Source organism: Pelophylax lessonae (genome assembly GCF_965119305.1).
Source record: "Pelophylax lessonae genome assembly, chromosome: 6".
Lineage (NCBI taxonomy): Eukaryota > Metazoa > Chordata > Amphibia > Anura > Ranidae > Pelophylax > Pelophylax lessonae.
Genome location: NC_138773.1, coordinates 193898130 through 193921856, shown reverse-complemented (window position 1 = coordinate 193921856; position 23727 = coordinate 193898130). Strand labels below are relative to the sequence as shown.

Here is a 23727-nt window from a genome sequence, read left to right as displayed (position 1 = left end):
TCCCAACCCACCTGAGCAATTCTGCCAGGAAGCCGACACTGCACACTGCCAATCATAGGCAGTGAGGCATTTCCCAGTCCACAGCTGCACAGGCAGGGAAATGCCTCACTGCCTATGATTGGCGGTGTGCAGTGTTGGCTTCTTGGCAGGATTGCTCAGGTGCAAAGCCGGGACAAGGTCATCCAGCACCCAGGGCAAAGATGACAAACAGCACCCCCCTTCCCTTAGGGTTAGTGTCAAGGCACCCCCATCCCTGCAAAAAAACATTGCGCCCAGGGCAGCCAGCCCTCCTGCCCACCCCTTGTCCCAGCCCTGCTCAGGTGGGTTGGAACTACGATCTGAACACGCCTGAGCTCATTACTAATGGGCACATGGGGATTGATGTTCAGCCAGTCACTGTTGAAGCGGCCAAATGTGGATCAGTCTATTGCCATCCTTAGGGAATTTGTTCCAGAAGATGGACAGCTGGGATCTGGGCTCATGCCAGTTGTCTGTTCATAGACCAATGGCTGGCTGGTAGGTTGGTTGATCTAAATTGGCCCTACTATGTATATATGAGCTACAGCCCCTGTAGACCAGTGATGGGGAACCTTGGCACCCCAGATGTTTTTGGAACTACATTTCCCATGATGCTCAACTACACTGCAGAGCGCATGAGCATCATGGGAAATGTAGTTCCAAAACATCTGGAGTGCCAAGGTTCCCCATCTCTGCTGTAGACTGATGTGCATGTCCAAATATGTAATTGGCAATGCTATATATATATATATATATATATATATATATATATATATATATATATATATATATATATATATATATATATATATGTGTGTGTGTGTGTGTAATAAGCAAAATCATTATATTGAACTAGCAGCATAATGCATGCACATCCAGTGTAAGTGTGGCAGTGAGCAGCAGGGGGCAGTGAAGGGGCTAGCACCACCTAGTGGCCGGACAGGGAGGAGCTGGGAGCACACAGGGAGTAGCCCGGTGATGAGACTATGAGGTGGATGAGGAGGGAGCTCCTCGCCGTCATATATGTGCGGAGGAGGAGAAGAGGACCGGTGTCTGCAGCCAGAGAACAGCCGCCACACGACGCCCAGCCCTCATTCTTCTAGCCGGAGCTGAGGAAGACTCCTCCATTCCCTGCAGGAGAAGTGGGAATTGTGGAAGCAGCCGGGAGGCAGGAAGGGCCTCCCTCTCTACTCCTCCCCTCCTCCTCCCTCCTCTCCCCCCTCCCCTGACTGCCATCACTCTGAAGCCGGGAGCTGGGAGGAGGTGAGAGGCCGCCGGCTGTCTGTGGTGTGGCCGGGCCCCGAACTGGGAATAGACCGGGAACACCGACAGGGCGACACCGCTGAGGTGAGAGGGGGCTGTGTGTGTATGGGGTGCGGGGGAGGGGCGGACAATGACAGGGGGCCTGCTATGGCTCGGAGGAGGATGGTGTACAGTACAGGGTGTGGGATCAGCACATGGACAGCGGGCACACCGGGTGGAGGAAGATCGGCTGATCGATGAGTGAGCTGTGTGCTGTCAGTCAGGTGTGTGGCCGCTCCTGTCCATGGGGTGAGGAGACTCCATCCATCCATCCATCCTCCTCATTGTAGGGTGTGGGTTGTCAGTGCTGAGACCCTCCCCAGTCTGTGTGTGAGGAGATCCCACAGAGGTGACAGGTCAGATGGGCAAGAGTGGGCTCCACATTGCACCATTGTCTGTCTGTGTGTATATAGGGAGATGTGTGCTGCCTCTGATTATTATTACAATGTGTAGGAGACTTCCATATGCTTCCCACAAGTTTATCTCCCAGCCTGGCCTGTTCCCCACAATCCTGAGGAGGTGATCTGTGTATGAGGACATGGACACTCCATGACAACTTGGTCTGCTACAAATCAACCCAAGCACTCAAACCTCACACTCCTTCATTGGCATTATCAGTCTCTTCATTGGCATGATCAGTCTCTTCATTGGCATTATCAGTCTCTTCATTGGCATTATCAGTCTCTTCAAATCTGCAGCTTTTATTAAAATAATACATGATGGTAATATGGAGGAGTTTCCTGTGATGAGGTGACAACTCTCTCTATTGTGGTCCTGTGTTGCCACTGGAGATGATCCCCGTGTCGTCCCCCTTTTTTTTCACTTCTGGTCACCACCTCTTTGCTTGCCTGAGCTGTGAGCAGGAATGATCCATTTGTATCCCATTGAAATAATAAAAAATTGGCTAGAGATTAGTTGAGAAGACATCCAAGCTCATCCCTAAAATCACATGCACCCCTAAAGAACAGGCATTGAGCTCCGAACCCACCTGAGCTATCCTGCCAGGAAAGTGACAGAGCAGAAAGCCAATCATATGGCATTGAGCTCCGAACCTGCCAGGGAAGTGACAGAGCAGAAAGCCAGTCATACGGCATTGAGCTCCAAACCCACCTGAACTATACTGCCAGGAAAGTGACAGAGCAGACAGCCAGTCATACGGCATTGAGCTCCGAACCCACCTGAGCTATAATGGCAGGAAGGCGACATAGCAGACAGACAATCATAGGCAAAGGAGGCCATCCCTGCCCCACATCTGCATATATATATATGCTTATTGCATGCATGTAGCTGTGGGGCTGGAAATGCCTCCGCCACCTATGATTGGCTGTCTACTTTGACAGATTCCTGGCAGGATAGTTCGGGCAGGTTCGGACTCCGAAAACGCCTGAGCTCATTCCTGTTGATGAAGACAACAAGCGGATGCATTGGCCTATATTGTGCAGGCTCAGTCATTCTTTAAAGCACTGGTACAGTCTGGTACAGAGCATCATCCCCATCACTGTTTATATACATAGGAAGTGGCTGGAAAATGCTGGAGGAGATCGGGATCACTAGTATGCAAGAATGGAAGTTGGAAAAAAGTATTTCATTGAAAAAAAAAAGAGATTTGTGATCATTATTTGCTTTAGCAACTTAACGTCATCATGTCAACTTGTGATCCTGTCACTGGCCAGCATGTTGATTGCTCTGTAGGACACACCTGTATGCATAGGTCAATCCCTTTCAGGCTGGTGAGCAAGACATCACTGGTGAGTTGTCACCAGGGTCACAATCAAAGTTGGCTTTGAGGTTTAGATCAGTGGTGGTCGACTTACTTAATATTTGGGGCCTCAAGTGTGGCTCCTGACATCAACCGAGGGCCTCTGGTAATATTCATTGGCTGTAATGCTACACAAAGCTGAAAAAGACAGCAGGCAGGAATGAGAAGACCCTTTTCACATGGGGGATCTCATCAGGTCGGCTTGTCAGTTTTTCAGATAGACCTGATCGGATGGTCCATGCATCCCTATGTACTGGCAGCTGTTAATGGACTTGTGTCTGTTTACACCTGCATACCTCCGGGTCCAATCCGGTCCACTGAAAAAAAAACAGAAAGCGATCTGTCCTCTTCCTTTTAGAAGGTTTGGATCATAGGGTTTTTGGCTTTAAAGAGACAGGTAGAGTCTGTTTATTCCCAACCTCCCATACAGCTGGACGGCTCTATCCGTGTCTGCTCTGCAAGAACTGATCAGACACCGATGTCATCCTCCTGATCTGCACTGTTCCCCTGCTGATCAGAACAGAATCTGCTCTGTTTGAAAGTGACCTAAAACTATGGGCATGCTACAAGAGATGGTCAAAGATTGCTGGCATGCTGCAAGTAATAGTCATATACTGGAAAAATCTTTTAAAAGATTGCTGGAGATTGTTGCTTTTACTGACCCCTGAATAGGCATAAAACACAGATTACTGTCTGCAGGGGCTGTGAGTGCCAAAGGGTCCCAGAATTTTAGATCTAATTGAAATGTATGAGCTGTGCTGTATAGGCCATTCACAGAACATTTTCATAATTGTTACAATGTGTATAAAACTTTTATATAGTTAATACAAATTCAGCCTCTAGTTTTCCAGTTGCTTTCCAGTCAGGCTGTTCAGGTCTAGAAAAAAAATGGAAAAGGTCTGCATGCTTTTTCGTGTTTCTGGGCCCAAACCTAAAGGACCAGAGGTAGCCTAATGTAAACAGACACATTATCTTCTATTCCACCACGAACATATGCTGTCAAGATTAGAATTAAAAAAACGAAGGGGTGTGACAGAGGTATCACCCATCACGTTCATCTGCCATTCAGCAGGAGATCTGTTTACGGATCTCCTGCTGAACAGATACAGCCATGTGAAAGGACTTGGTCCCTTTCACACTGGCATAGTCTGCCAGTAGATTCGTGTCCACTCCACTGATGCAGAGCAGACACAGGCACAACCTGCTTTCCTCTATGGGCTGTCGGATGGAAACCTGCTTTCCTCTATGGGCTGCCGCCTGTCCATTTCCATCCGATAGCCACCTGATCTGCCAGATGGATGGGGAATGGATCCCCATCTGTCTGTTTTTAGAGGACAGGATCAGATTTTGGCGGGTGTCAACGGACACATGTCCCTTGACATCCGTCGCTCCGACGAGATCAATACATTCTGTCTGATCGTGTCCGTCTGTCATTTCTTAAGGTGGACCTGATCGGACCATCTATTGCACTCCATGGAGCGAAGGATGTCAAGGGATATGTGTCCATCCGTGTAAATGGGGCCTCACTCTTATACCACCATGAACATCACAGATTAAAGTCCCCCCCCCCTCCCCCCCCACACACACACCCCTCCCCCAAATACAAAACACTTTTTAACCTGACCAAATTACAGTGTAGTGCTGATGTCCATTTAAACAGATGTCTGCCTTATAAGGCTCCATGTACACGGGACGCTGGAAATGGCCGTTTAGGAGCAGTTGGGCGTTTTTTTCAGAAGCCCCTGAACCCATCTACATTTTATCTTATCTGTCCATGTACACAGGGTCGTTTACAGTCATTTGCAGGCAGTTGCGTTCAGGGACTGTTTTTAGAACGCAATTATTTGCGTTCGAACGTGTGTTTCCCGGCGTTTCAAAAGCACAAACGCGTCTGAACGCGTCTGAACGCGATGACCCACGTTTAGCATTCGCGTTTTTCCATTTTAAAGGGGAATAATTTTTTTGACCTCTAGGAACGCTTCTAAACGCAAACGCTGCTAAACGCCCGCTAAACGCGGGTACAAACGCGACTGAACGGACGTTTCAAACGTCCTAAAAATTCCAGCATTCAAAGGGACTTTTAACAACGTCCCGTGTACATGGAGCCTAAGGCTCCATGTACACGGGACGTTGTTAAAAGTCCCTTTGAATGCTGGAATTTTTAGGACGTTTGAAACGTCCGTTCAGTCGCGTTTGTACCCGCGTTTAGCGGGCGTTTAGCAGCGTTTGCGGGCGTTTGCGTTTAGAAGCGCTCCTAGAGGTCAAAAAAATTATTCCCCTTTAAAATGGAAAAACGCGAACGCTAAACGCGGGTCATCGCGTTCGGACGCGTTTGGACGCGTTTGTGCGTTTGAAACGCCGGGAAACACACGTTCGAACGCAAATAATTGCGTTCTAAAAACAGTCCCTGAATGCAACTGCCTGCAAATGACTGTAAACGACCTGGTGTACATGGACAGATAAAATAAAATGTAGATGGGTTCAGGGGCTTCTGAAAAAAACGCCCAACTGCTCCTAAACGGCCATTTCCAGCGTCCCGTGTACATGGAGCCTAAATGTGCATTATATTTGGTACAGCAGCTTGACAGGCACTCTCTGTGGAACTGTTGTATACATTTGTTGTGAGACAACATATGCATATGTAAGCAATGGACAGACGTGCATGCAAAATATTATCCTTGTAATTCTGTATTGAATACTGTTAGGATGACTTTCCATTATGGCATTGCATGCTGTCTCACCAAGTCTAGTATTCTGGATTTTAAAGGCAACTGGTGAGGATAGAATAACGGGAACTGACTTGATTTTGGCTTCACTATGTAGCTAGCCACTAACCCAGAGCAAGTATGCAGGATGGGAGTTCAGACTTCACAGACTTTTATCATTTGAAAAAACTTTATACTCATCAAATTGTGTATTTAAGTAAAGTAACTTGTCAGAGAATAAACTGAAGAGTTCATCGCCACAAACAAGATATTCTCTTTGCTGTAGGTGACCACATATGGGTAGAGAGCTCAGAAAAAAAAGGTCTGCTTGTCCCACTGGAACTTGATATCTATTGAACTTGCTAAGGGACAATACAGCACAATTACAGCCAAATATTGATTCCCTTTTCTGCATAGAATAGGTAATAATCAGTGTAACCGCTTTGGAAAAGCCAGTGAATGTGCCAACAAGCACTTCTAATGTTTTAAAGTAGTTCTGGGCTAAATGAAATGGAAAAAGACATTTGACAGGGAGCCGCATCCTCCTCCATGGAGATTATGTTCCTTCTTACCTTTCACTGCCTGTAACATGATCTGTGAATGGAGGAGATAATCCTGTGACTTGTCAGCCTTTCACCCATTCACAGATTGTGTTACAGGCAATGAGAAATCCATAAAAGAACGCTTCTAAATGGAGGATAGGGGGGGGGGGGGCTCCCCACCTGATCTTTTGCTGAGTCCAGAGACCAGATGCTAATAATCCCTGTGCACTGGAGGTTCTGGAACAGGAAGAGAACCGGCATCCCTGTAGTGAAGATTTCTAAAAGATCCCGCAGCTTCCATGATGTGAGGTGTGTTTGTGCTGTGTTCCTCTGTGCTGCGCTTCCCTGAACTTCTCTTTAGGGAGCACGCATTTTGACATACAGAGCATAGCTGTTGCTAGGCGAATCCCATTGAAAAATAAATTCTAGGAGAAGCAAGGGTGTAACTTTGAATGAATCACTTACATGCTGCCTCTATGGAGAAGTAGAGAGTGGGCATACAACAAAGTGGCTCCAGGGGGACACTGCAAGCCAGCGTAGTCACCTTAGAGGAGGAAAAGATATGACATGAACTTTAAAAGATTAGTTTGTTACAAAGATGCATTTCAGATAAAAACGGGACTAGAGACCAGCTATAATTTTAAGGTATGTTACTAAACCTTTGATTATACAAAATAAATTAAATAACATACCTTTAAAAAGAGCTTATCTCGCAAATGTTAGCACCTACTGTACGTGATCTGATGTTCTCAAGTGAATGGGTCCTAGTTTACTTTTATTGAAGTGTGTGTAGTCACTCAAGTGTTACAATGACTACATTGTCTTTGAAGTATGTTTCTTTACAGGTGTGATGAATATATTATATAGGTGTATTGGGAACTATAAATATCCTTTCGATCTCTCGTTCTATCTAGTAGGAAGGTACACATTAAGAAAACTGAATCAGGACGTATGCTGTGTCTGCTGTGTTGCTATGTGGTTTCTAAGCAGCTTTGTTCTTTTCTTCACGATGGCGTGTTATAATGTTTTAATGTGTCATTGTTTTGGCGATCATCTTGGCCTTCAGATTCCTTGCTACATTTTTAACTATTGGCATTCCATACTGTTGTTGTCCCTCCTTCTGATTATGTTGGGTGTGGATGACTGATTAGATTAAAAAATAGCTTTTCCCTTTGTGGAAGTCTTGTTGTTCAATATCGGCATTATGTCTTCTAGGCAAGAATTTGAAACTGTTAGGTCTCGTATAACCATTGGTAACCCCCAGTAGTTAAAAGAAGGAATACTCCTACTGATTGTTTTGTTTTTTTGTGTGTTGGCTGCTGCTTCTTCTTTTTTTTTTTTTTTTTTATCTTCACACCACTTGTTGCAACATGAAACAATTCTGAGAAACAGATTGCATATTTCCCAGATTTATGTCTTGTTTCTTCAAATCAGGTCTATTCTTGAAAACTTTAATATCTAAATTTATGTATTTAAAAATTTGTGTGAGTTATATCTAAAAAATACTGAATGCTCCCATGTATCTACTGCATGTGTTTTCACTCTAAAGCCTCGTACACACGCACAGATTGTTGGCCGTAAATTGTCGGCCAACGTTGTTAGTATGATGCTTCCGACAACCAACTGCGACTTTTCGGCCGAAAAAAATCTGGTGTACATGCTATAAAATGTTTGTTGGCCAACAACAGAATGGCCGATTGTTCGTCAGTCAGTACAGATTTCGGCAGACAAAAATCTGATGAGCAAGACTGGGCATGCTCAGAGAAGAAAAAACACACGGAAAGTAAACCAGAACATGACATCACTTCTGAAGTTGGTTTTTGTTGGCCGAGAAAATTTGTGTGCAGTCTAGGCACATTCCAACCAACAAACAACACTGGACAAAAGACGGCCAATCGGTCGGCCAACAATCTGTGTGTGTACGAGGCTTTAGTCCACTTTCACGCGAGTGGATCGATTACGTTCACCTGTCAGGTTTTTTTAGGCGTACGCGATCAGACTGCCCGTTCCCCTGTATTGAGCGGCGAATGTCAACTCAAGACCCATCGACATCTGACCCGATCCTTTCCACTAAAAACAGACGAATGGGGATCCATTTCCCATCCATCTGGGGAATCTAAACGGATAAAAATTGGCAGGCGGTCTGTATCTATCCAACTGCCCATAGAGTAGAACGGGCTGTGTCCCAGACACAAAGCGGTCATCCGCCTGCTTAGCGGGGAACACAGGACAGATTCCCCGTTGAGCAGGCGGATCTGCTGGCAGAGTCTGCCCATCTGAAAGGGGCCTTAAGCCTAGTACACATGTTAAGTCTGGGTTGAACGAAAAAAAAAAAAAAAAAAGCTGAGGGGTCACTAAACTAACTATTGGACTGCCCCCCGCCAGAACACACTGATCAGCTCTCCCAGCCATTGACTGCCAGTGCTGATCGAATGCTGTTTTTCCAATATGCCCGTTCGACAGAAGACGCTTGTGCCAGACAGGCAGCTGTTACTCACTGTCCAAATGTCAGCTGGTTCCTGCTGAACCGGCTGATATTTGGATCTTGTGTTCCCAGCATTAGAGCTAATTCACACGTGTGCAGAGCCCTGTCCTAAGCAAAGAGACCTTTATATTTTTTTGTTTTTCTAGAATATAGCTGCACACAGGCAGTCAAGAGTATGCACCTGTCACTGCATACATGTCAACCTTGGCAGTACAGGTGTGTGTGTGTGTGAAGGCAATGTATATGCATTCACATATTTAGGCTGCCTGCACACAGCTACACACTAGTACAAAAAGATAAACGGCTCTTCAAGCTGTATGGCGCTCTGCGCCCGTGACAATGATTCTTAAGTTGTCAAACACTTTAGCACTCTTCCCTGAAGGAGGTGTTCAGGAAGTAAAGTTGGCACAGTGTGTGACTTGGGCTCCTTGCATATGAGCAAAAAGATGCCTCTTTTTTAGATGTGGTTTTCACGTGGTGCCACTACTACATGTAGACATAAGTTTTTACATGGATGGTAGTATCCCCTTAAGCACAGGTCAGTGGACAGCAATTCTCAGAAACCGGTCTTCATGGATATGCATGCTAGGGTCAACTGAGATGTGCAAGTTGCTGCTCCCTTTTTTTTGTATTTCATCCAACTGAACCAGTGAAGGGTACAGTCTGGTTCAAAATTTGTCTACTGGTGCTGTCCTGCTCTGGTGTTACTTCTGCATCACCTGTATGCCAGGGGCCTATGTTGTACAAGTTAAACCATTTCTGGGGGTCCCCCCCCCCCCCCAATGTAAGTTTAGGCACCAAAAAGTGCCTTGACATGCTTTTATCTGATAAACGTTTGTGGATTGTACGGCTCCTAACCCTAGACCCATGATTCATGCATTTCTCAGCTTCAATTCGAAGTTGCAGTTGTGGGATGCAGACAAAGTTAGGCATGAGCAGTCGAAGGCCAACATATAGGGTAAACCTGTAAGTGGTAAAGATATCACTGAGTATGCAATGCTTGATGTAATAGGTTTTCCCTCTTTTAGCTAAATGGTGGTTGCATATTGGGTAGGTAATTCCTTGCAGTAAGTAGGTTTCCCTTACATTTGACCTGATCCATTCATTGCGGGATGTGTAATCCTTTATTCTTCTTTGAACTATTTGTGCCTAAACAACACTTTTCAGTGTTCATTTGAGATGTAAAAAGCCACAAGAAGTATTCCCAGATGGGTGTTTGCTGCCTACAATTTTTTGTACTTTTTAGCGGAGAGTTAAAAACAGATTGCATGGTGTTCACACTAAAATGATATAAAACATGTTTTTCAGAGCTGTATTTTAGAAACACCGTAAAATCAGCTTGCTCACTATTTGTGTTCCATCTTTCCTAGTCAGCAGGAGACAAGTTGTGGTATCCTGCTGAGCTATGAGTCAAATGAAAAGCAACTGGTCACACAACCTTATCTTCTAGATTCAGTCAATATGTCTCTGCGCCTCAGGTATTTATGGCCTGTTGTCCAGACTCGGGTAATGGCAGGATATACAGTATAGTTCTTCAGTTTGATCTTTGTTACACCATATTAGCTAAAGCCCCGTACACACGCATCGATAGTTGGCCGTGAATTTTCGCCCAACGTCCGATCGGCCGATTTTCGGCTTGTTAGTATGATGCTTTCGACAACCGACTCCGACTTTTCGGCCAAATAAAATCTGGTGTGCAGGCTATAAAATTTTTGTTGGCCGTCAACACAACGACCGATTGTTCGTCAGTCAGTACAGATTTCGGCTGACAAAAATCTGATGAGCAAGACTGGGCATGCTCAGAGAAGAAAAAACACACGGAAAGTAAACCAGCACATAACATCACTTCTGAAGTTGGTTTTTGTTGGCCGAGAAAATTCGTGTGCAGTCCAGAGCACATTTCAACCAACACAACAACACTGGACAAAAGACGGCCGATCGGTCGGCCAAAAATTGTTGCGTGTGTACGAGGCTTTAGTCTCTCATACGACTACAGCGTTCATGTTTGGAATTCTGCATAGTGGATTTGGTAATACGTTTTGATTGTTTTTCATTCTGAGAGTAAATATTTGGTCAGAATTAGAACAGACTCACAAATCCTTTAATTGGTAAAATTGTAAACATACTGTATATGTACCTGAAATGTGTATTGTAACTTGCATAGCATCAGTCACCTTTGTATTGCTTGTAAAGAAATGTAAGTGGGATGATTTTTCCATGTGGATTCTGCATTTCTCTGTATCTTGAATGCCTCTCACCATGTCCCCAGCACTTGATGCTTTTGTATATCAAGCATTACAGATGATGGCAGTCATTACAATTATCTACAGCATGATTGTTTTACCTATTGGAGAAAGTTTGTGTATGAAGGTCTTTAAAATTTGATGCGGTTCAGTAAAATATGCATGGTGAATTGGCAAAAAGTGTAACACATTAATATGCCAAGGTACTGCTTGGGTATAAGCTTTGGCGTTTTATTAATTTTAGCTGAGTTCGGTATGTGGCTGCAAAATGTATGGAATGTGGTCAGCAGGCTTCCATTCCACTATGGTTCTGGCAGACTGCTTGGCACAGTACCAGGCATTTTGTGTGTGTGTGTGTGTGTGTATATAGAGAGAGGAAAAGGAAATGATGGCAAACAGATAAAGGTGCATATGTGCAGGGCAATATACAAAACTGTACAAAAAGATTCCCCAGCAAACTTTCAAGTCATCCAGAAAAAAAAAAACAAATCTGTTTTCACTCCTAGGTTAAAGACCGGTTTTGGTTGGAAATATATGTGGAAGCCACATTGCCATGTCAAGGCACCTCTGATAAACGAAGTCCCTAGCTCTGAACTATCAGTTTTCTGACCAAGGGAACATATGCACAAAGAAAGAACGGGCTTACCTAGAATTGGGTAACATGATTGGAAATTTTAAGACACACAAATGTCAAGTGAAATGCTTGAGTTAATACTTTTTATTTTTGATTTAACTCTGGATTCATGCACACTGGACATTTTTGCAGTTGCTTCTAGGGGCCTGACCCCCCTTTTTCTGCCTCTAAACTCCCCTGCATGTTAGCCTATGTGTCCAAGCATACACAGATTTTAGCAGCGTTTAATAGCAGGAGCTTTTAGAAGCAGAAAAGAAGACCTGCTGCCAGTGCGCCCAGAAGCAGCAGAGTTTTGGTGGAAAAAAATGCTTGATTCTTGTAAACGCATGTAAAATTGTCTAAATGCGTGTTAACACTAGACATGTTTAGTGTTTGAACGTTAATTTACTTCAATGGCCAGAATAAATTATTCTGGCCAATTAAATTAACACCCAAGCGTTTGACACCTGTAAACACGCCTTAAAACGTTACACACTTTTACAAGCGTCAGGCGTTTTTTCTGGCTAAAACGGTGCTGCCAGAAGGAAAGGCTTCTAGGACAGTTTGCAAAATAAAAATAAAAAAAATAAATTACAGAAGAAACAATTGGACCTGCAGTTTATAGCAACCACCACATTCCAGCAGTGCCAGCAGCAGTTGTAGGATACCAACCTAATTACCAATGTTGAATGCCAACCTGGTGCTAGACAGTGACCAACTGTATTAGGGCCCTTTCACACTGATCAGTTTTTCAATCAAAAAAGCAAAAGAAAAATGTGTGAGAAATGTATCCCCTTTAAATCCTATGGTCACTTCTTTTTCTGTTGCATTCTGAAAATTCCTGCTTGCTCTATGTTTTCACGCATATACACTGATTAGTTTTTCAGTTAAAAAAAAAAAAAAAGCGGAAGATTCTGCGTTTTATAGCAATGAAGCCTTGTGAAAGTAGCCAAAAACTCAACCGACCAGTGTGAAGACTTCCATAGGATTTAAAGGGATGCATTTTTTTCCACTTTTGTTTGTTTTTTTTTGATTTGTATCTAAAACTCCCCAGAATGAAAATATACATGACTGGATGTGTGGTTCTCAAGTTCACCAGGGATACTTGAAGCTTATGCCTCGTACACACGCAACGATTATCGGCCGACCGATCGTCCGACTTTTGTCCAGAGTGGTGTTTTGTTGGTTGGAATGTGCCACATGAATTTTCTCGGCCAACAAAAATCTACTTCAGAAGTGATGTCATGTGCTGGTTTACTTTCCGTGTGTTTTTTCTTCTCTGAGCATGCCCAGTCTTGCTCATCAGAATTTTGTCTGCCGAAATCTGTACTGACTGACGGAAAATCGGCCGTTGTGTTGATGGCCAACAAAAATTTTATAGCCTGCACACCAGATTTTATTCGGCCGAAAAGTCGGAGTCGGTTGTCGAAAGCATCATACTAACAAGCCGAAAATTGGCCGATCAGACGTTGGCCGAAAATTCCCGGCCAATAATCGATGCGTGTGTACGAGGCATTAGCTAGCCAGCTTCCGACAGTCATGCACAGTCATACTGATTAGAGATCCAACAACTACTACATCCCTTATTACATAAGGTCTACTGAACTGATTCATAAAAATACCTTTTCCACTTTAAATACTGATGTTTAGTGAGTGCTTGCAGAGCCACCAGAAAATGAAGGAATGGTAGGACACAAACCCAACATACAGTAAATTATGAATTTTTTATGATGGTTTGGAAACCAAGGACATTTCTGGGACATTTTTCAAACACAGGCTGTTTTGCAAATCTGACTACTGAATTGATACCCATATACATTTTTGTAGATATTTTGGAGTAATATTTATAAGGATCTGAATATAGTGACATAGATGGGCCTTGCATAGTTATGATTGACAGTGATTGTTCTGTTGTTCCTTAGGGCTGGTTCACATCAGGATACTCCTAGGAACATGCTGTGCGTTCCTGTGTGACTCGTGCAGCGCGGTGCGATTTGATCCAAATGTATCTCTGTATCATGTGATCCGGTGCAGGCAAATGCACTGCGTTTTGTGATCTGCACTTGGGGTGTCATTAACTTGGCATTGACACCTGCTGCAGATAGCAACTGCAGTGTGTTTTGAATGCGGTACAGGAAACTAGGGATACACCGAATATTCGGCGGCCGAACATTATTCGGCCGAAAATAGAGAAAATAGCACTTTCGGCGTTCGGCCGAATAAGTCAAAAGGCCAAATAATTTTGAGCCGAACAATGTCCGCTTCCGCCCTGACCGCTCACCTTCCTCATTGCGGCTCCCTTCTCACACGCCGCCGGTGTCCTGTCCGGCCGCGAGTAGGGGGTGTGACGTCACGCGCGCGTCCCGCCCCCTGCTCCTGACTGCGGCTTCTTCACACTAGGTCCACGCCCCGCCCCCCTGTTCGCGGCTTTTGGCTCTGGCTGCAGTTCAGGTATGTGATGTGGAGCTGAGCACATTTGGGGGAGAATACGGTAGCTGGCAGCTGCACAAGCATTAGTGTGCAGACTGCCATATGTTGTTGCCACTTGCCATGCTCATTACATTAGAGTGCCCTATAACGTGCCCCTTAAAAAAAAAAAAAAAGAAAAAAAATGTGCCCAACAGAGTGCTCCCTTGACATAAAATGTGGCCATCAGCGTACCCCTTATTTTATGCTAAGGGACATGCTGATGAGCATATTTTATGTTAAGGGGCACTCTGATGGGCATATTTTATTTTAAGGGGCACGCTAATGGGCATATTTTATGTTAAGAGCAACACTGATTTAAATGTTTTGTTTTGCCCATCAGAGTGCCCCCTAACATAAAATGTGCCCATCAGCGTGCCCCTTAACATAAAATGTGCCCATCAGCGTGCCCCCTAAAAATTGGCAAAATAAATGGAAAAAATGCGAAACACCGCGTTCGGTATTCGGCCAACGGCCAAGCATTTCATTATTATTCGGCTTCGGCCAAGAATTTCATTTCGGTGCATCCCTACAGGAAACCCACTGAACGCGGGTTTACCCCACCTTGTTCTGGTGTGAATGGACTTTTAACAAGTACATTTTGTGAATTGTTCCCTGTATTTGCAAATGTCAGGTTATGATTGGCCACTTTGGAATGTTTTAGCTGCATGTTTCACCTCACTGCTTCTCCTTGTGACCATTTGTGTCTGGTACTTGAGGAGGTGGGATCTCCCCAGCGGGGATGCAGACAGCAGTAAAAACCTGACAGAAGATTGCACCTTTTTGTCCCGGATTTATTATACGAAGTGTCTGTAATTCTGTGGGTTTCCAAACCGCATTACAAGTCGCAGCCTATTGCTGGCAATGGAAATTCGATGTGACACCGACTTTGCGGTGCTGCACCAATTTTCAAAAGTAGTTCCTGCACCCTTAACGATTTTGGGTGCGACTTCAATAGACATCTGCCCATGAAGCTGCACAGATGTCTTTCAAGTCGCACTATGTGGCTTTGAAGTTGCACGATTTCAAAGCCGCATTAATGTGAATGAGGGCTTGGAGAGATTTCTCCTTTCTGTATTGGTGACTGCCATCACCTGGAACAGAACTGAGAGAGAGGCACACAGGATTAAAAAAAAAAACATAAAATGATTGTAAAGCCTTTGTTATGCCTCGTACACACGCAACGATTATCGGCCGACCGATCATCCGACTTTTATCCAGAGTTGTGTTTTGTTGGTTGGAATGTGCCTAGACTGCACTCAAATTTTCTCGGCCAACAAAAATCTACTTTAGAAGTGATGTCATGTGCTGGTTTACTTTCCGTGTGTTTTTTCTTCTCTGAGCATGCCCAGTCTTGCTCATCAGATTTTTGTCTGCCGAAATCTGTACTGACTGACGGAAAATCGGCCGTTGTGTTGACGTCCAACAAAAATTTTATAGCCTGCACACCAGATTTTTTTCGGCAAAAAAGTCGGAGTCGGTTGCCAAAAATTCCCGGCCAATAATCGATGCGTGTGTACGAGGCATTATTTTTAACTAAAAATAAACAAACAACATGTAACTTACATACCTGCCTGCTCTGTGAAATGGTTTTGCACAGAGCAGCCCCAATCCTCCTCTTCTCAGGTCCCTCTCACCTATTGGGTGCCTTTACAGCAAGCAGCTTGCTATGGGGAATCCAAGCAGAGTCACAGCTCGGTGTGTCCATTCAGACACAGAGCCATGGCCCGGCCCTGCCCCCTTTCTCTTCTCATTGGCTGACTGACTTTTACAGCAGCGGAAGCCAACAGCGCCGCCCTGCTGTCTCAGCCAAAGAGGAACGGCGTTCTGGGCAGCCGAGATACTGCTGCAACATCGCTGGATCTAGATGGAGCTCGGGTAAGCATGAAGGGAAATGCTTTAGGATAAAAAAAACCTTCTGCCTTTACAATCCAATTTATCTGCTTTACTCAAAATAAAAACATTAGGACAATGCCAGATGCTGCATGCTTTTCCATTTATGTTGCGTCACGAATTCTTCCAGTTTATTTTTTTAAAGCCAGGCAAAGGGCCTCCCAGACCCACAAAGACTATGGATCTGTATCCAATTCCTGTGTTCATGAATCCTTATGGCCTTATGATTGTTACATGAGTGCTTTAGTAGCACATTGAAAAAATGAAACGCATGAAAGGTACATGTATAAATGCCTGGTTCAATTCATCAGTGTGCCCTGCTTTCTAAAATAGCCCAAGCTTCCCATCTTGTTGCAGTCTTCAGCCTTCCCTAGACTGTAAAGTATAATGGATAAACAGCCTGAGCACACTAAAAGATTTATGTACTTCTCCATTTAGCTGAATAGAAAATGACTCCATTGATTTTAAGGACTTCCTGTCTGTCTTTAAAGATCCAATAATGCAAGCTTAATATGCATATCTCCCAATTTTTGTTTTTTTTTTAAGTAAAGTTTACTACATGAGCAGATTGCTGACATTTCTGCAGAATACTTTGTGTGGTAAGTTAGATTGACAATGAAGGAGATTGTTCATACAAGTAATCGGTGAATAAAATTAACTATGTGCGTGATAATATGGACTAGTCACTTAGACGTATCGCACTGGAAATATCCGGTTATTAAACACAATTCCTACTTCCCTTTTTACATTTGAAGTTGACACCATCTGTGTAGGTAAAAAAACACTTTATAATGCAAGTTGCTGATGTGGTGTGAGATAAAATTGGTGGTGAATTACATGACCAAACAGTGCTTCAAACAATATCTTATATCTTCTGCAACAAGCTCTGTGCTCCTGTCATTTGAGCAGAAGTAACCGTTTGTTCAGATGTTGCTTTTTTAATCCTATACACCACCTTGGTGTCAGATCAACCCTGTCAAAATGATTGGGCACTTTTGTTGCTTATGTGATGGAGCCATGGAGGTTGCCATTGAAATACTGGGCACAACAATTCTTACAGCGGTAATGGGGTAATGGTATTGGTGTCACGCAATTTGCCAGCGTGTGTGTGAAATATAGCTGAGGTAACAAAGTCTTCATGCCTATGGGCACCTAGGGCCATACAACATAAAATCTGAGCCTATTTCCCCATCCAGGAGCCATAGGGGCTGTGTACAATCACCCATAGAAATCAATTGCTGTATGCAGGTATACCCCAGTACTTGTGGAAACACACATACAGTGTATCCGGAAAGTATTCACAGCTCTTCACTTTTTCCACATTTTGTTATGCTACAGCCTTATTCTAAAATTGATTAAATTCATTATTTTCCTCAAAATTCTACAAACAATACTCTAATGACAAAGTGAAAGAAGTTTATTTAAAATCTTTGCAAATTTATTAAAAAAATAAAAAAACGAAAAAAATTACATGTACATAAGTATTCACAGCCTTTGCTCAATACTTTGTTTAAGCAGCTTTGGCACCAATTACAGCCTCTAAAGTCTTTTTGAGTATGATACTACAAGCTTGGCACACCTATTTTTGGGCAGTTTCTCCCATTCTTCTTTGCAGGAGCTTTCAAGCTCCACGAGGTTGGATGGGGAGCATCGGTGCACAGCCATTTTCAGATCTCTCCAGAGATGTTCAATCGGATTCAAGTCTGGCCTCTGGCTTGGCCACTTAAGGCAGTGGTTCTCAAATCCGGTCCTCGGGACCCACTAACAGGCCAGATTTTAAGTATTACCTTGGGGGATGCAGACTAGAATACTGCAATCACTGAGAAGCAAATGAGATCACCTGTGATGTAATTTAGTTATCTTGCAAACCTGGCCTGTTGGTGGGTCCCGAGGACCGGATTTGAGAACCACTGACTTAAGGCAATTCACAGAGTTGTCCCATAGCCACTCCTTTGTTATCTTGGCTGTGTGCTTAGGGTTGTTGTCCTTTTGGAAGATGAACCTTTGCCCCAGTCTGGGGTCCAGAGCGCTCTGAAGCAGGTTTTCATCAAGGATGTTCCTGTACGTTGTTGCATTCATCTTTCCCTCGATCCTGACTAGTCTCCCAGTTCCTGCGGAAAAACATCCCCACAGCATGATGATGCCACCAACATGCTTCACTGTAGGGATGGTATTGGCAAGATGATGAGCGGTGCCTGGTTTTCTCCAGACATAACGCTTGCTATTCAGGCCAAAGAGTTCAACTTTTGTTTCAGCAGACCAGAGAATTTTGTTTCTCATGGTCTGAGAGTCCTTCAGATGCCCTTTGGTAAACTCCAGATGGACTGTCTTGTGCCTTTTACTGAGGACTGGCTTCTGTCTGAATGGTGGAGTGCAGCAGAGATGGTTGTTCCATTTGTAGATGATGGAAGCTACTGAGCTCATTGGGACCTTCAATGCTGCAGAAGTTTTTTTTTTTCTGTACCCTTCCCCAGATCTGTGCTTCAATACAATCCTATCTCGGAAGTCTACAGACAATTTCTTGGACTTCATGGCTTGGTTTGTGCTCTGACATGTACTGTTTACTGTGGGACCTTTAGGGCTCTTTCACACACTCCATCCGTTGGACGGAGTCCGTTTTTCTCAGCGGGGGATCGAGCCGCTGATCACCCGCTGAGCAGCAGGATGACAGAGCGGAGACACAGCTGACAGGTCCCCATGCATCTCTATGGGGGAAATCGGATGTCAACGGACCGTCAGTCCGTTCTCACCCGATCCCATCCGATCTGCTGGACGGATGGAAAATAGGGTTTCTATCCGTCCAGATTTGACGGATCGGATCGGGTCGGATGTCAGCGGACATGTCTCCGCTGACATCCGATGACCCATAGGAATGCATGGGGGGACCGTTCAGATCAGCCAAAAAAACGGACAGGCGGATCTGAACGGTCCGCCTGTGTGAAAGGGGCCTAATATAGACTGGTCTGTGCCTTTCCAAATCATGTCCAATCAAATGAATTTACCAATCCAGTTGTAGAAACCTCTCAAGGATGATCAGTGGAAACAGGATGCACCTGGGCTCAATTTTGAGTGTCGTGGCAAAGGCTGTGAATACTTATGAACATGTGATTTTTTTTTTTTTTAATTTAAACGTCTTTCACATTGTCATTATGAGGTATTGTTTGTAGAATTTTGAGGAAAATAATGAATGTAATCCATTCTGGAACAAGGTTGTAACATGACAAAGAAGGTGTATTATAAAAGGTGATAAAACATAAACAGCTCCACCTCAGATAGTACACTAGCAGCGCTAATAATTTATGCACAAACATAAATCAATGCATAGAGTCTCTGTAATGGGTAGATATGAAAAGAGATGATGCACAACTTCCGGGTATGACATCGGACGTAGGTGACCCCTTAAGTATTGCACTTACATCAATAACATAAATGACAGCATGTGTTTAAAAGGGCCCTCAGTTGAAGTCATTTGCTGACGAAACGCGTCAGCGCGTGGTCACGCGGTCACCAGGGTTACCTACGTCCGACATCATACCTGGAAGTTGGCCAGCTAGGTACAGAGCGGCGAGCTGCACATAGCGGGGAACGACTGCAAGACACAGGTTTACCCTTTAAACACATGCTGTCATTTATGTTATTGATGTAAGTGCAATACTTAAGGGGTCTTTTAGTTTGGTAAATAAAGTTGGAGTTTATACAGTATTACGCTATGTGGCTTATTACTTTGCTTGCATGCACTATGGTATGCGGAGTGGCTCCTGTACAACCATATGAGGAGAGTGGCCCCCATCCAGGGTTAGTAAGGCTTCAGAAGTGCACCAAGTGTTCTCGGAGTGAGGTGAAATTCCTATCCAGGGTTTGAGAGTCCGTGGATCTACCATCTCCCTGTCTGTGGTGGCATGATTGGCTCATATTCATTGCCCTCTGGTGAGTTTATTACCATAAGGCGTTAACAGAGGTGAGGTGAAGGCTTTTCTCTGTGGCTTGGATGTACCACTGTTGATGATCTGCATCATTGGACTGTTACTCTGTGCATTTACACTTTTCTCTGGATTTGTGTGCATCATCTCTTTTCATATCTACCCATTACAGAGACTCTATGCATTGATTTATGTTTGTGCATAAATTATTAGCGCTTCTAGTGTACTATCTGTTGTGGAGCTGTTTGTTTTATCACCTTTTATAATACACCTTCTTTGTCATTTACTGCTTATGATACATTTTATATTTATATATCTTAGCCTATTTATTGGGTTTTTTCCTCAAAGCGCCGGGTGAGTGGGTTTGTCTTTGATTTATCCTGCTCCTTTTCTTTAAGGTTGTAACATAACATAACATGTGGAAAAGGTGAAGTGCTGTGAATACTTTCTGGATGCACTGTATGTATGAGTGTACAAACCTGCTGCAGGCTGTGTGTGTGAATTTTATATTGCATGGCCCAAGGTGTCCATTTGCATGAGGTCTAAGATAGGAAAACACCCTGCGCTTCTTTTCAAGCCTTGCATGGGCTTAAAAGTAATGTTGGCTTCAAGCTGGTAGATTTCCTTCTGATTTACCAACAGCTATGTAGAATGAGGGTAAACATGATTTGATAAAAATGGAGATAGATTTCCCTTAAGCTATGTAGTCCTTGGTAAATTTTCAGTGTATGTCAAGCCAAAATGTATAATTCTTAAGCTGGCCATACACTAGCCAAAAAATTGTTCAAACTCATTTTCAAAAAATGAAAAATCGTCCGTGAGAGCAGACAATCATCCCATCATGTAATGACCGAATTTCGAACGATAAATCATTTAATGGACGTTTTTAGTTCAGTTTGTCACATAGGCCTAGTGCAAACCGTTCGGCCGAGAAACACATTAACCTTTCAAGTTATCGTTTGTTCGGCAGAATTTTCCAAATTGTTCCTTCGATTTTTTTCGGCTCTGAAAAGTTAAATATTATGTTCTATTTGTGCCCATTAAATGGACGAAAAACAAACGATCGGACCAAATGACAGATTTTCAAACAATTTTTTGGCTAGTCTATGGCCAGCATTAATATTGGATAGAGTTAGCAAGGGTTATAACCCCTGTTGGGTTTTTCTGTTATTCTAGGGCTCCTTTAGAGCAATTTACCCTTATGTCTTGTCCTGGTAGCAACTAGAGAAGAAGTGAAAGTTCTTTATCAGCAACACAGACAGAAGGAAAAAAAGAAAAAAACACTTTTAAAATAATGTTGGGGAAGGCTAGAAGCCCTGACAGATTTTATATTTTTGCCTGAGTCAATTTTGAAGATTTTGCCTGGCCTTCTGCTTACAATAGTTTTACAAGACAGAACAGGAAATGAGGGAAAATCTCTGTAATGGAGTCCTGGATTGTAGTAATTAGACTGGGTTCTAATTCTTCTCCTCCTTTGTACAAAGCTGAGAAAGTTTTTAGCCAGACATACTTTAGAAGATGTTGCAATCAGATTATGCTCTATAAAAGCCTTGAAGAAATGCAAATTTAACATGCACCCATGGGTTCAACTAATCTTCCATGAAGTTAGGTTTCTTCATGTGTTAAAGACCCGCTTCAGGATGGCCTAGTTTTTACACGTCTGGGTTTTCTGATCCCGGCTGTGGGTCAGGTTAATAGTCATATTTTTTGTGTGTCTCCTTGGTGAACAGGCTTTTGAGTTACTCCAGGACTATTTGGGACAATATATTATTAATACCACCTTTTATCTTAACTATTATGGTTGCCCTTATTTCCTTATCAAGGGTTTAGGTAAAATGTATGCTTTCTACTATTTTTTGTCTTAAAGTGTCACTTAACCTTCATCATAAAAAAAAAAAAACAATAAATATATGTTGTATTACATGCTGTTCATACTCACTCAGTCACTATGATATTCGTTTTTTGTATTCTGCAAAAAAACTGGTTGATCCTGCTCTCTAGCTCCACCTTCTGTCCATGTCCCCAATTCAGCTAAGTATTTTGTAGCTGGGGTGACAACTCTGCACACGCTGAGTATTTCCTCCCTATCACAACTGAGCAGCTTATTTGACTATAGTCACACATGTGGATGTATATACAGTGGTAAATGACAGCCCACTCTCTCCCTCCTCCTCAATGCCCACTAAACACAATGGGTCGGGATATTATATATAGATTATTGGAGGTTTCACCTCCCCGTTCTGCATGATGTACAGTAATCCACCCACACCGTGGTATTTCCACAAAATAATAAAGATTTAATTTCAAATATATATTTGTATGCCAATTTAAATTTGATATTTATTCATTTTAACTCCTGTATTTCAAAGGCCTAGGAGGACAAGAAGCTCCTACTACTTATGGTTCCCTGCAGACAGGCTGGAAAAGGGCTGCCATCGTCTACATATAGAAATAGAAGGGACAAAGTAAATTAAGCAGTATATGTTTAATATCCCTAAGATAAATTAATGTTCATAATATTTGTATAATCATGCAATTGTTGTTTTGGTTAGCCAGAATACTGTATGCTTCACTATAGCCGCATAGCCATTTCCTCTTGTTTAAGGGCTCTTTCACACGGCCGCTCCGTGTGAAAACTCCGCTGCGGGACTTTTTTTTTTCACGGAGCGGATGACATTTGTGTCATCCGCTCCGTGTGTCCGCATATCATCCCATCCGTTTGCGGATGATATGCTGACATAATGTAAGTCTATGGGCATAGTGGATGTCAGCGGATGACACCGCTGACATCCAATTTTCCTTCCTTTCCGTTTTTCACACGGAGGAAAAATAGGGTTCTGTTCCGTTCAAAAAAACGGAACAGAACTTAAGGAAGAAAATCGGATGTCAGCGGATGGTATTCTGGTATGTCCGCAAATCATCCGCAAAAAAAATAGGATGATTTGCGGACAAGCGGAGCGGCCGTGTGAAAGAGCCCTAAGGCTGGGTTCACATCCAATACTGGTGCGGCTCACAATAGGGGTGCGTGCGTCAGTATTTCCCTGTTCTCCGTTTCAGGGACAAATCTGGTCTAAATTTTTGCCTGAAACTGAGCCAAAGACACACAAGACCCCTGTGCAATGCACTCCACGGCCTCCCCGAGGATGTGTGAACTGGCTCTATTGAGAGTTGGTCATAATCTCCTGTCATGCAAATTGGATGCGGACAAACCTGCTTCCAATGCGCATAAGTGTTAACCCAGCCTAAAAGATTGGAACATTTCTGAACCCAAATTTACTTCTGTTGGAAAATAGCATTGCTTATTTGAAAACTGAGATATTGAAATTAAAAAAAAAAAAATAACCTTCAATGGCCACTTGGGCTGGGTTCACACTGTTGCAATGTTAGACATCGCATGTGATTCGCACCGCACTGCTGTACAGATCACATGCGATTTCTGTGCGATGCAATTTCAGCCATACAAACTGGCTGAAATCGCATCGCATTCGCACCAAAATGGTGCTGGTAGGGCTGGGCGATCGATTTATCGATTTTTTTTGGTTTGAAACGTTTTTTTTTTTTTTGTTAAACTCGAGTTTTTTGTACAATACTAGCCACCGAACTCCCCACCGCCGCGCCTGGATGTGACGTCAGCTGCGGGGCGGGCGGTGCGTCTGTACAGGGCGGGGCTGTGGCGCGCTGTGATAGGTACAGTCTCCCCGGCCTGGATGTGACGTCAGCTGCGGGGCGGGCGGTGCGTCTGTACAGGCCGGGGCTGCGGCGCGCTGTGATCATCACAGCG

At 43.6% G+C, this 23727-nt stretch overlaps 1 protein-coding gene across 4 annotated transcripts in view; it reads left to right on the top strand.

Moving 5' to 3' along the window:
- Nucleotides 1-1101: 1101 nt before the first annotated feature.
- The window catches only part of RAPH1 (Ras association (RalGDS/AF-6) and pleckstrin homology domains 1), a 330513-nt gene continuing 307887 nt past the window's right edge, over nt 1102-23727 (top strand). For 2 of the 4 annotated variants that reach the window (XM_082260726.1, XM_082260725.1), the window contains exon 1: nt 1103-1365. The gene's annotated coding sequence lies outside the window, so the exon portion shown is untranslated. Of the gene's footprint in view, nt 1366-23727 lie in introns of all 4 variants that reach the window. The other 2 variants (XM_082260728.1, XM_082260727.1) reach the window with 2 other exon arrangements.